The sequence below is a fragment of the Temnothorax nylanderi genome, unplaced genomic scaffold (assembly GCF_030848795.1).
Source record: "Temnothorax nylanderi isolate EJ_2023f unplaced genomic scaffold, tnyl_v1.0 TNYL_tig0212_pilon, whole genome shotgun sequence".
Lineage (NCBI taxonomy): Eukaryota > Metazoa > Arthropoda > Insecta > Hymenoptera > Formicidae > Temnothorax > Temnothorax nylanderi.
The window spans coordinates 22,775-36,932 of NW_027249274.1; the positions used below are offsets into that span (position 1 = coordinate 22,775).

The 14,158-nt window shown below is 35.1% G+C and overlaps 1 long non-coding RNA gene and 1 pseudogene across 1 annotated transcript; both read left to right on the plus strand.

Annotated features, from left to right (window-relative positions):
- Window positions 1-5,119: 5,119 nt before the first annotated feature.
- LOC139779150 (uncharacterized) lies at window positions 5,120-8,505 on the plus strand (annotated as a pseudogene).
- Window positions 8,506-8,999: 494 nt separating this feature from the next.
- Window positions 9,000-11,311, plus strand: LOC139779151 (uncharacterized). Its single transcript, XR_011719813.1, has 3 exons — window positions 9,000-9,281; window positions 9,356-9,585; window positions 10,361-11,311. It is a non-coding gene; the product is annotated as an uncharacterized lncRNA (long non-coding RNA).
- The last annotated feature ends 2,847 nt before the right edge of the window (window positions 11,312-14,158 follow it).

Genomic DNA, 14,158 nt, shown 5'->3' on the forward strand with positions numbered 1-14,158 from the left:
TATCACAAAATTGCGTTACCAAACTCAACCTAAGTGATACTTTTTTAAGGTGTATTCAGACAAACTTGCATAGGTGCATATGCAAGTTTGCATAAGCAAATGCATAAAGAGATGGATTGGTCTATTTCCTTTTGCACATATATATAAACCAATCAATTTCTTACGCTTATGTTTATGCGCTATGCAAATTTGTCTGGATTGACTTTAAAAAAGCAGCGCCAAGTTTTTTACAAGAAAAATTTATTTATTTTATTTTAATTAAATATTTTTATTTTATAATGTTACCTCTTTAATTTTTTGTGATTAAAATGATTCTTTGTAATATTATAATTTTATCAAGAAGAATTAAAACTACTACCACTTGGGTTGATAGAAAGACCCTTATTAGGAATACAAAGATACATACCACTTGGGTTAAGTTAGGTAACACAATTTTGTTTTATTTTTTAAGAGTAGTTGCACTACAATTATTTTTCAAAGCAATATATATATTCTCTTTGTAGTTGGCGTAATTTAAAGATTTCATATATTTTTTTGAAATAACATATCACTTAGGTTGAGTTTGGTAACGCAATTTTGTGATATAATAATAATTTTGTTAAGGTGTATATGTATATATATACCTATATATATTCTCTCTTTGTAATTGGCGCAGTATTAAAAGATTTCACATATTTTTTTTAAATAGATACCACTTGTTATTTAAGCTTTTTTAGGTAGATATCACTTGGATTGAATAAAGTAACAATTTTGTAATATAATAATTTTGTTTAAAAAAATTAAAGCTACTACCACCTAGGTTAGAATAGATTTTATATTTTTTTTAATTTAAAATTAATGATACTACCACTTGGTTTTTTTCGAGGTAACAACCACGCGTGTACTTGGCGCCTTTTTTTACCTTTTTTGAAAAAGGTAATTTTGTACTGTTATCATTTACCACAGTATCACGAATAAAATATAGAACAAAATCTTAAAAAAATAATTTTAGAATGCCTCCGAAAAAGAAAAAATCTATTGGACAAATCAGTCTAAAATCTAAGAAAGTTAAATTATTAAGAGAAGCAGAGACCCCTCTACAGCGTGAAATACGGTTGGAAACAGATAGAAAAAGACTTGCTAAAGCAAGGACTGCGGAAACGAATCAACAGCGTGAAGCCCGACTTGAAGAAAATCGAAAAAGAAATTCCGAGTCGAGGGCAGCGGAAACGACTCAACAGCGTGAGGTACGATTCGAAGAAGATCGAAAAAGACATGCTAAAGCAAGGGCTGCGGAAACGAATCAACAGCGTGAAGTTCGACTTGAAGAAAATCGAAAAAGAAATTCAGAGTTGAGGGCAGCGGAAACGACTCAACAGTGTGAAATCCGAGTAGAAAAAGATCGGTTACGACATGTTCAATTAAGGAAAACATTTATGCGGTCCGATTTGAAATTAGAGGCATTCCCAGATAGCCAAACCTGAGCAGCAGATTCCACGCAGAGTCTGCATTACATTTTTGGTATCAGAAAGGCAACAAATTGCACGCGGAAACTGCTCTATCAGACGATGTTGTCAAACTGTAGCCAGAAATGCGACAGAGCCTGCTGACAGGCAATGTGAGCAGATTGGCAGCAGAAACCGCGCAGAGCCTGCACACATACTTGGCAGCAGATTGACAACAAAGATCGAGCAAAGCCTGCGCGCATGACTTGAGAACAGAGTGGCAGCAAAAACCAAACAGATCCTGTCGATAATCAGCTGTTGAAGTGACGCGCATTATTATAGCTCATCATTAAAAATTATCCCTGATCTATACTGTATATTTAAACGTTTCTTTTTATGAGAAAAGAATACAGATGTGGAATAAATATACATATGTATATATATAATTTCAAAAATAGAACATATACATATATTTTATTTATATACTACAATACATGAAATGTATAAAACGAATATTTTACAACTCAATAATATTATACATTACTATCTGTCCGGCGCCGGCGTTGCCCGTCGAGGAATCCGTGAAAACACATTTTACCTCTTTTCACCCCGTTAGGAGTCGAATTTCTAAAAATCCCTTCTTAGTGGGTGCTTACGTCATGAGAGGAATACACTACCCGAATTTCATGTTTCTAGGTTCAGGGGTTTGGGCTGGGCGTTGATGAGTCAGTCAGTCAGGACATTTGTCTTTATATATATAGATTAGAATGGCGCTATATAATTATATTACATACATTAGTTTCAATGTGTATGTGTGTGGTGTAGAACACTATCATATTTAAAATATTACAGGTAAGAAATTTAGCAGACCAGAAATAATTGTTATAAATCAGATTATCTTGTTAAAAACAAAATAATAAAAAGATAGGAAAAAAATTAAATTATTCCAGTATATGTAGGTCAGTAAAGGATATTATAGAGAACAATTGTAATAACAACCAATTAATGAGAGGTAGTTAATTAAGAATATTATTTAAAAATCAGTAAAATTTTCTTTATTATATTCTCCACTAATTGGTTTCTAGTACAATATCTTTTATAGTATCCTTTACTAAGCTAGACATCTTGACACACACATACACACACACACACACACACACACACACACACACACACACACACATACATTAAAACTTTGTAATATTAGCTCTTGAGTTGTAATGTTTTATATGTATTTCATGTATTATAATATATATAATATATTTTCCATTTTTAAAATTATTTCACATTTGCATTCCTTTCTCATAAAAAAAACGCTTAATTAACAGTATAGGTCAGGAATCATTTAAAGAGCTAATGCATGACATTTAAACAGCTGATTACCCATACAGCACAAAATGTTTTCAAAAAATATTTTTGAATATTTCTGTAAAAATATTGCAAGAAACATTTTAAAATTGTTTTAGGAATATTTAAAAATGATTTAAAAACCTTCTGTGGTATACATTTTTAAGAATATTTTAAGAATCTTTTAAAAATATTTATAAAAATGTTCTTCTTTATTACCCAGACAATATTTTCTTAAATATTTGAAATATATTTTTGAAATATTAATTTAAATCTACATATTTATTGTTTTATAATCTCGTTCCAAAATATTTAAAAAATATTTTAAATTTATTTATTATTGGCTTTATAATCTTCTTTCAAATATTTTTGAAATATTATGAAATATTCTTAATTAAAAAAGATGCATGGTAGCGCATCTTTCCGTGATAGTTGGCAACGACGCCACTAAGCGGCGCATAATGGTAAGACTAACTCGTAAGTAAATTTCAGTTGAGGGCTGATATAAGCAGGCTTCCTGCGAAGCAAAATCATGACATCCGCGAGACATATCTTTGTCAGCAATACAACGCAAGGCTCAACCAAAATTGCTGCAATGATTTTTTTGACATAATCTGGCGGACATAGAAACATTTAAAAAATATTTTTGTGAATTATTTTAATCTTTCCTAAAAAATATTTTTTGCTGTATGGGTATGGACAAAGTCTGCTCGGTTTTTGCTGCCAATCTGTTCTCAGGTCGAGCGCGCAGGCGCTGCTCGGTTTTTGCTGCCAATCTGCTGCCAGGTTATGTATGCAGGCTCTGCGCGGTTTCTGTTGGCAATCTGCTTACATTGCCTGTCAGCAGGCTCTGTCGACAGAACACGAGCTTAATGCGGACACAGATGGCTATGGTTTTGGTGTGGGATTTTGATCAAATTTGCTGCCAATCTGCGCGCATTCTGCTAACATTTTGCTATCTGGGAAGTATGTGTTTTTAGAACCGATGCAACATACTACTGTTATATTGGAAATATACGTTAAATTATTGTCTATAAATAAGTAAGAGGTTAAATCATGTTCATGAAAGGATGATTCTGATAAAGAAGTACAAAATAAAAAAAATGTATACACGAAAAACGTAAAAAAGTGGAAGAAAAGCAAAAGATCTTATTATCATTCTCTATTTTACACAACACGTGTGATAAATGTCTCAACGTTAAAGATATATTTAATATTAATTATACTCGAAGAACTACATCTTGCAACCAATGAAGCAGAAATATCTTGCAATGCGGAATTATTCGATTTTATATGTCATGCAAACATTTACAGTTACACGTGAAAGAATTTTGCAAGTGCAATTTTCCCCTTACTTTAATTATATAATCCTTACTTCGTTCTCTCGTGTACAATTTATGTAGCGACGTGAGGTGTAAAATAAAAATTAGGTTTTATATTTACGCACCTTCCCTATTGTACGGGCAAAATGTGATATCCTCGCAGCACAAATCACAAATTCGTCGAGTGTAACTTATTGCTACCGCCACTGGTCACAGTTGAACTCGGAATAAGCGCCATAAGCAGTAACACGCCACACGCCACGTGTAACACACCGTGGAACTCAATATCCAATCACGAGGTCCTCCAATATGGCGCCACCAATCTGAGATCTCCCTTTTCGCGCCTAACCGATACATCGCGATTGCCATTAGTTCGGTTAGGCGCCAAAAGAGAGATCTCAGATTGGTGGAGCCATATTGGAAGACCTCGTGATTGGATATTGAGTTCCACGGTGTGTTACACGTGGCGTGTGGCGTGTTACTGCTTATGGCGCTTGTTCCGAGTTCAACTGTGACCAGTGGCGGTAGCAATAAAGTTACACTCGACGAATTTGTGATTTGTGCTGCGAGGATATCACATTTTGCCCGTACAATAGGGAAGGTGCGTAAATATAAAACCTAATTTTTATTTTACACCTCACGTCGCTACATAAATTGTACACGAGAGAACGAAGTAAAGATTATATAATTAAAGTAAGGGGAAAATTGCACTTGCAAAATTCTTTCACGTGTAACTATAAATGTTTGCATAACATATAAAATTGAATAATTCCGCATTGCAAGATATTTCTGCTTCATTGGTTGCAAGATGTAGTTCTTCGAGTGTAATTAATATTAAATATACCTTTAACGTTGATATTGAGACATTTATCACACGTGTTGTGTAAAATAGAGAATGATAATAAAAGATCTTTTGCTTTTCTTCCACTTCTTTACGTTTTTTGTGTATACATTTCCTTTATTTTGTACTTCTTTATCAGAATCATCCTTTCACGAACATGATTTAACTTCTTACTTTATAGACAATAATTTAACGTGCATGCTGCACGTAGCCATTCGGAGTTCAACTGTTATTTCCTACCAAGAAGAAGAAGAAGAAGGATCAGTTCAACATCAGTGACTGCAGTGAGTTACACTCAACGAATTTGTGACTTGTGATTCGAGGCTACTATACATCTTTCGCGTTTCTGCAACAGGAAATATACGTAAATATGAAACCTCATTTTAAATTATCCACCTCGCGAAAGTTGCTGCATAAGTTGTCTATGAGACAACGAAGTAGGATTATGATTCAAGTAAGAAAGAATTTACGTTCGCAAAAATCTCAAACAATATGTAACGTTGCACGCATACAGTCAAGTAATAATTCCACATCGCAAGATATTATTCCTGCTTCACCCGTTGAAATAAGAGGTTATAGTTTTTCGAGTAATATTAATGTCTTACATAATAATAATATTGATCTTGAAGAAAATTGCGTTAACGTAGAAGATGATACGGTATCTTGCTCTTCTTCCACCTCTTTACATGATTCTCGTGCATGCTCTTTACTTTTTACTAGTTCATCAAAATCATCCTTTTCCGAACATTTAGCGTCTTGCTTTGTTGACAATAATCTGACACATTCCCAAGGTAACAGTGTATTGTCGGTTTTGAGAACACATTCCTGCTTGTCTACTTTGCCCAAAGATGTTAGAACTCTTCTAAATACACCACGACATCGTGTTGTTGTATGTAATGTCGAACCAGGAGAATACATTCACTTTAACCTTGATACTGCAATTGTTGAAAATCTCTCAAATTCCTTATTTGTAGGTGCAGTTGTTAGAGAATTGGAACTCGATTTTAATACAGATGGATGTACGTTAGATAAATCGGCTAGTATTCATATCTGGCCGATTCAATGCAGAGTGTCAAATGTACAAAATATGAAACCAATAGTTGTAGGAATTTATAAAGGCGCACAAAAGCCACATGATCCCAATATTTTCTTCGAAAAATTCGTTGCCGATGTAAAGCAATTATGTCCAATGGAGGTATACATTTTCGTGGAAATAAAATACCAATAAAGTTAAGGTGTTTCATAGCTGATGCACCAGCTCGAGCTTTTATTTTAAATCATCGTGGTCATATGTCTTTTCATCCCTGTTCAAAGTGCAAAGTTTCTGGCACACAAAGCGATGGTCGCTGTGTCTTTAATGGTGTCGATCATCCTCTTCGCACTGATGAAGAATATGCATTATGCATAGATGAAGATCATCACAAAGAGGGCAGAAGCCCGTTATCAGCACTGCCAATGGGAATGGTTTCGCAAGTCCCTTTCGAATATATGCATTCTGTGAATATAGGTGTTATGAAGAAACTGTGCACTGCGTGGGTGCATGGAAAATACTCACGGGAGGCGAAGCTTTCGAGAAGATCTATTTCTAGAATTTCTAATCGTTTAAATATTTTAAAAAAATATTGTCCCACAGAATTTGCAAGACAACCTAGACCTCTAGATGTATATTCGAAATATAAAGCAACAGAGTTTCGCCAATTTCTTCTCTATACAGGGCCAGTTGTATTGTATGGTATATTGGATGAACAATTGTACAAGCACTTCTTACTCTTACACTGTGCTATAAGAGTCTTGGTCTCAAAGTGTCCATCGAGAAAGGATCTCAAGTTTGCAGAACTTGCGTTGCAAAAATTTGTTCTTCGTTGTAACTCTCTTTATGGTCCAAATTTTAATAGCTATAATGTCCATTGTCTTGTGCATCTCGTCAATGACGTTAGACGTCTTGGCAATTTAGATTCTTTTTCCGCTTTTCCGTACGAAAATAATATGTCAATTTTTAGGAAGTATTGTAGAAAACCAGATCTACCTCTTCAACAATTCTTTAATAGAATGACAGAGCAACAACTTCACGGGTCTAAACCTAATCTCAATATTGAGTCATCCATTCGTGTATCAATGCCACGTAATAATGGTCTTCATTATTGTAAAATACAATTTAATGGACTATACCTAAGTACTGACGTACGAGACAATTGTTGTATTTTGTTCGATGGATCAATCTGTATCGTTTCAAATATTGTCGCAGACAACAGGTCATATCGTTTGGCTGTTAAACGATTTTTAGAGGTGGATAATTTTTATAACATAGGCGACATAGTATCCTCAGCCTTTGGAATATATAAATGTGGCAATATCAGTAGTGAGATCGTTCTTGTTAAATTAAACGAAGTCAAAGCGAAATGTTATAGAATGCCTTTGTGGGAAAATACATTACTGGATGACAGGGACAGTGATGGAGACGACGATGTGGAGTCGTCTAAATACATTGTTGCAACCATGATACACATGGAATCAACATAAAACATAAAACGTGAGATTATTCTTTTATCATATAATTATAAGATTGAATATTTTGACAAATTATTAATGTGCACTCAGTGAAAACAGCCTAATCGAAATGACGTCAAAACATCGTCGTTTATCTTCACTTCCTCTGTTCTACCTGGGAGTCGATTGTGTACTTCAAAACAATGTAAATTACAAAAGTAAGCGAATTTACATAATCTTTTTAAAGGTTTTTGGGATCCGGAATTTCCTGAGACATCAGGCACTTATTGACAGAATAAAAGGTGAAATGTGATAAGCCAAATGATGGCTCGTATCATTTTGATTAGGTTGTTTTCACTGGGTATATACACATATTATAGAACGCAAACAACATTACTATACTTCTAATGTACAAAATATATTAACATATATTCTTATACTTACAAATATAGATATAGATTGGCCAAAACGCATCATTAGCAAGTCATCGAGGTACCAAACGACGTTTTTGGATGAAAATCTAGTAAAGTAGAGGAGGAGCACAGCAACAGCTACTATCGTATCAGGGATGATCGACGTCGACATCGAGGACATCAACAGGATGCTGGATGAGAACCTTACGCCTACTAATATTAATATACACACATGACACATCCATATACACAACACGCACATAACACACACACACACACACACACACACACAACCGCACGTAACACACAACACTTCACCTTGCATCGGGTACGCTTCACAAATACAGACATACACAAATACACACGTATACACATCATCGTCTATCATACAAACACACACACACACACACACACACACACACACACACACACACACACACACACACAATGCACAAAATTTAACACTTTCTGCAGTTGCTGATAAAATATATTAATATACTTTTCTCAAGTTACAGAATGCCGCAAGATCCAGATCTATTAACAAGAAAACACGTTGCCATTACCGTGTGGTAAAAACGAGGGACATGGTATCCATTATTCACAGGAAGTTCCGAAATGAAATACAGACAAAAGCTACTTTTATACTTGTATCTACAAAGATTTATAAAAAACAGATAAGTTTGTCAAAAGGATGTATACTTGTAAATAATGTATACATATATATAAATTACAGAAAATTAGAGGAGCCACTCGATCGCGTGAAGGCAGAGCTGAAGTAAGAATGAAATGTATATTAATAGATATGAATAAAAATGAATAGACTATTAAAACAGACGGATGCATTCGAAAATATGATACATATTTAAGAATTAATGAGGGCAAAATTGTTCTTACAGCATCGGCGAATAATGTTGTGGTCGATATTTTTGAATGCGTCCGTCTGTTTTAATTATGATCATTTCGAATATCCAGCAGGTTTTTGCGGCGCGGAATGGCGATCCTGTTCGCATTTCAATATTTTTTCTAATAGTCTTTTTATTTTTATGAAAACAAAAAGATTACACAAAGTTAGAAAAAGAGGAGTTTCATATTAATATACATTTTATTCTTACTTCAGCTCTGCCTTCACGCGATCGAGTAGCTCCTTTAATTTCCTGTAATTTATATATATGTATATATTGTTTACAAGTATACATCCTTTTGACAAACTTATCTGTTTTTTATAAATCTTATATATATAAATATAAAAGTAGCTTTTACTACGCATTTTAATTATTCTTTTTTTTTTAGGTAATTTATTTCAAATACATCGATGGCTTCTATTTAAAGGAAGCCGTAAATCTTTTTGAAGGAAAGGATTGACTGATGCTGTCGTTTACCTGGTAGGGCCGAGAGGAAGGGCAGCGATCCTTGTACAATAATGCTCGTCTGATGAGGGCAATATACGGTACGAATTTTTCCATTTTTACTGACACAGATTTTAAATATTACGTTTCTGATGTATTTCACACTTTCTTCTAGAAACTGTATGCAGGAACCGGCACTTTCAGAAGCCAACGCGATCTGAATTCCAAGTTTAAATGTGGGAAGCTGTGCGCATTGCAAAGGAAAGACATCGCAGCAAGATGCGTGATCCACGCACACGGACAGTCGTAAGAAGAGTCAGCTGCAACTTTTGGAGCGACGAGAGGACAAGAGAGAAAGACGACTCTGAAGAAACGATAAACGACTAAGAATTATATTATTTTAAGGTAAAAATATCAATGCCCGGCCGAGTACCTAAAACTGGACATTTGTATTGTTTTTGCTTTTAAATACTAATATTTCAACTTTCAACATAAACCCAGATAACATCATGTTGCATAAGACGTCGTAAAGATATCTTAAAGATATCTTAAGATATCTTAGTTGTCTTAAAGATATCTTTACGATGTCTTATGCAACATGCATGTTATCTGGAAAAATATATATACACAAATTTAATGTATTTTATGTAGAAAGTTGAAAGTTATTCTTAATTAAAAACGAAATCGATTAGAATGTCTAGGTTTAGCTACGCGTTAACGACATGAGACACTTAGATCCATTCTACAACATATCGCAAACGGCCCGTTGCCAATCACGAAGAATGGCAGCGATTAGTTAAAAAGTATTATTTTTGGTTGCTCTTGACAGTAATCATTGCTAAGAGAAAGTTGCCCAACTCTCGTTTGGTAACCGTAATTGTTAGCGCAACCGGAAATAACATTTTTTAACTAGCAGTTGCCATATCCTTCGCGACTGGTGACGGGGTGTTTGTGACGTATTGTAGAATGACCCCGATATATAATTTTTATCTTTTTGGGGAATTTTTATTTCTAGCTATAAGCAACACAAATCGACACAAGTATCATACTGCTTTTATTGCGCATTGAATATTGAACAAGAACAGAATGATACCTGTGTCGATTGATGTCGCTAGCTGGAAAGCTCGTTCTTTGTATAATTTACTTATATATTGTTTTCATGTGTATATTTTCTCCGCAGAAGCACGATTATATGGAAAACCAAAGAGCGAGGAGAGGAAAAGTAGGAGGAGAGAAAGAGGAGGAGGAGAGGAAGAGAGGAGGAGTTGAGGGGAGAAGGAGGAGAGAGACCAGTGTGGTCTCTGTCTGTGTTAACAGACGAAACGGCACTTTTCAGCGCCCATTTTTTAAATCGATAAGACTCAAAATAAGACTGGAAATTTCTCGTGTTTGCAATAAATAATCGGTCTTTTTAGCGCCATTCCAACTATAATATGCACGTCCTTCCGATTTCTAGTTTTATATTGTAATTTTGTGTGTTTAGGTAAACCTGTGCCAAAGCCAAAGGGACATCGGAGAAGAGGAGCAGCAATCCTCATCTCTCCATACGAAGACGACGTCGGGATGAAGATATCGAGATAACATATGTAACAGATATCATTGTAATATATTACATATTACGGTGGTAATTGTTATCTTGTTAGAAGTAAACAAAAAAATAATGTGAAAAGATAAAAAAAATGAAAATGTTTGTCAAGTAAGTATAGGTTGTGATAAAGGATTTCATAAAAAACAATTGTAGAACTCAATTAGTGAGGAATAATTTATAAAGGATAATTTTATTGTTCTTTTAAATTATCTTTTATTAATTGAGTGTTAATACAATTTTTTTTTTTTGGTATCCTTTACTGACTTATATATACTTGAGTAATATTATAATTTTTTCTCATTTTTTCATTATTTCATTTCTGACAAAATAACAATTTCATTTATGATAATTTATTTCTGGTCTTTAAATTTCTTATCTGTACAATTTTAATTATAATAGCGTTCGACACACACACACACACACACACACACACACACACACACACACACACACATTGAAACTTTGTAATATTAGCTCTTGAGTTGTAATGTTTTATATGTATTTCATGTATTATAATATATAATATATTTTCCATTTTTAAAATTATTGTATTTTACATTTGTATTCCTTTTTCATAAAAAAAACGCTTAATTAACAGTATAGGTCAGGAATCATTTAAAGAGCTAATGACAGCTGATTATGGACAAAGTCTGCTCGGTTTTTGTTGCCAATCTGTTCTCAGGTCGAGCGCGCAGGCTCTGCTCGGTTTTTGCTGCCAATCTGCTGCCAGGTTATGTATGCAGGCTCTGCGCGGTTTCTGTTGGCAATCTGCTTACATTGCCTGTCAGCAGGCTCTGTCGACAGAACACGAGCTTAATGCGGACACAGATGGCTATGGTTTTGATGTGGGATTTTGATCAAATTTGCTGCCAATCTGCGCGCATTCTGCTAACATTTTGCTATCTGGGTTTATAGTTATTGATACTTTTGACAGGTGCAGAGTATTCAAAGACGAATAATTACTTGCGTAGAAACGTAAATATCTTTATTTCACGCTGAACGTTTTACAAGCGTTAATGGCGGAGAGCGACCAGGGATCGACGCGCGCGCGGGAAATTAACCATATCACAACAGCGCCACGAATTTCACGCTACTACTACAACGCCACCACTCACATATGTACGCGCCAACTTCAAGATTATATTACTGACCGACACTTTCTTTTCACACTTCCCCTTGTTGGTCTGTAATAATAATCTGGCAAAAGGTTTACAAACTGTATAATAAAAATGTAGCGCGAATATACACAAGTTCGTATACATTTAAAGTTCGCAGGCAATAACTATACGTCAAACAAAATACATGGAATAATATAATTATCAATCGGCTCGAATATATTTAATAACTAAACTATGCTCTCAAATCGCGTAAATAAACATAAAATTTGTACCTGGTTAACATTTCTCATAATAAGAAAACAATTCAAAGTTTATATCTAGAATTGCACGCTGTTCAGTCCTAACTGCTTAGCTAACAACTTAGTCTTCGGTCCATTTAAGGGTTTTGTTAATATATCCGCTACGTTATCGCTTGACTTAACATACTTTAAATCAATTTCTCCTCTCTCAACTAGCTCTCTTACAAAATGATGCCTAACATCAATGTGTTTAGAACGCTTTGAAGTTCCCTTATTTTTGGCTAATGACATAGCCCCTTGATTATCTATGTTTACACTACATGGCTGTCCTATAAATTCATCTAGTCCCAGTTCAGTTAAAATTCCTTTTACCCATAAAACTTCTTTCAACCCATCTGCTAAACTTATATACTCAGCCTCTACTGTTGAAAGCGCTACACTTCCCTGCTTCCTAGATACCCACATAACTGCTCCTCCTGCTAATTTTATTACTAGGCCGCTGTATGACTTCCTTCCTTCAGCGTCTCCTGCCCAATCAGAATCGACGTATACCTCGATTGGCTTCCCCTGCTTTTTATATGTGAGGCAGTAATCTTCCGTGTTTTGTAAATATCTAAGGATATGTTGTACTCCTTTCCAATTAGCAATCGTTGGGTTATTGTTATGCTGACACTGTCTGCTTACTGGATGTGACAGGTCCGGTCTGGTGTTATTCGCTAAGTATAACAAACTGCCTGTTGCTCGTCGATAGATTTTCTCTGGGAAAGGCGTCTTACAACTTGATTCATCATCTTCAGGCTTAATTTCCAATGGCGTTGATAGTCCGCGACATTGATCCATTCTAAATTCCTTCAGTAAGTCAACAGAGTAGCTTCTTTGATCCAACGTCACGGTATCATCTTCTGGCCTGTTAACTCTCATTGACAGTAGATGAGATATCTTACCAAGTGATTTTATACTCATTCTTTTCTCCAAATAATTTCTTAGTGCATTAATTTTTTCTTGCTTACCCCATACCGGAATGTCGTCAACATAAGTTCCTACTACCAAGTCTCCTTCCGGGTCGTAGTAAATGCATGGGTCACTCACCGATTGCACCAAGCCATAACTCTTCAGGTGACCGTCTAGATATTGGTTCCAATCCCTTCCAGCTTGATGTAGACCATACAAACTCTTGAATAAGTCGCAGACGTACTCATCCGCATGCTCTTCTTCAAAGAATTTCGGTTGCTCCATAAATACTTGATCTTGTAGTGGACTATGGAGATAAGCTGTAGCAACATCCCAGTGCTCCTGCTGCCATCCCTTCTCTACCGACACGGCAATCATCAATCTAATAGACTCTTTCCTAACAACAGGGCTGTACGTCTCGTTATAGTCAGTTCCTGGTATTTGACCATATCCTTGCGCCACAAGTCTCGCCTTATATCGTTCGATTTCTCCATCTTCATTTTTCTTCAATTTAAACACCCATCTTGATCCAATAACATTTTTGTTCTGTGGTCTTCTTACAATTCTCCAGCATTTATTCTTCTTCATACTTTCTATTTCTTTCTCCATAGCTTCTCTCCATTTGTTTGAATCTGGACGAGACATGGCTTCTTCCACATTTTTCGGTTCATCTTGCAGTATACAGCTTACAGTATGGCAACTGCCACATTCTTTCTTCTTCCTGTTTCTTTTCGATCTTCTTAGACCTGCTTCTGCTTCTTCCTCTTCATTTTCTAGACCTGCTTCTGCTTCTTCCTCTTCATTTTCTTTCATTTGGTGTTCTTCGTGTTCAATGATATTTTCTTCATCTTCTACTATACCGTTTTCAGCATCCTGCCAATCTTCATCTTCTTCATGCCTTGGTCCGTCACATTGATCAATGTTTCCATTTTCCTCTGATTCTTCTACAGACAGTAATAGGTTTATCATATCCTCTGGTTCTTGTTCTTCTTCATGATAGTTTGTCTCTTTAAAAGGAAATATTTTTTCTTCAAAAACTACATCCCTGGAAATTACAACCTTAGATTTTTCTTCATCCCATA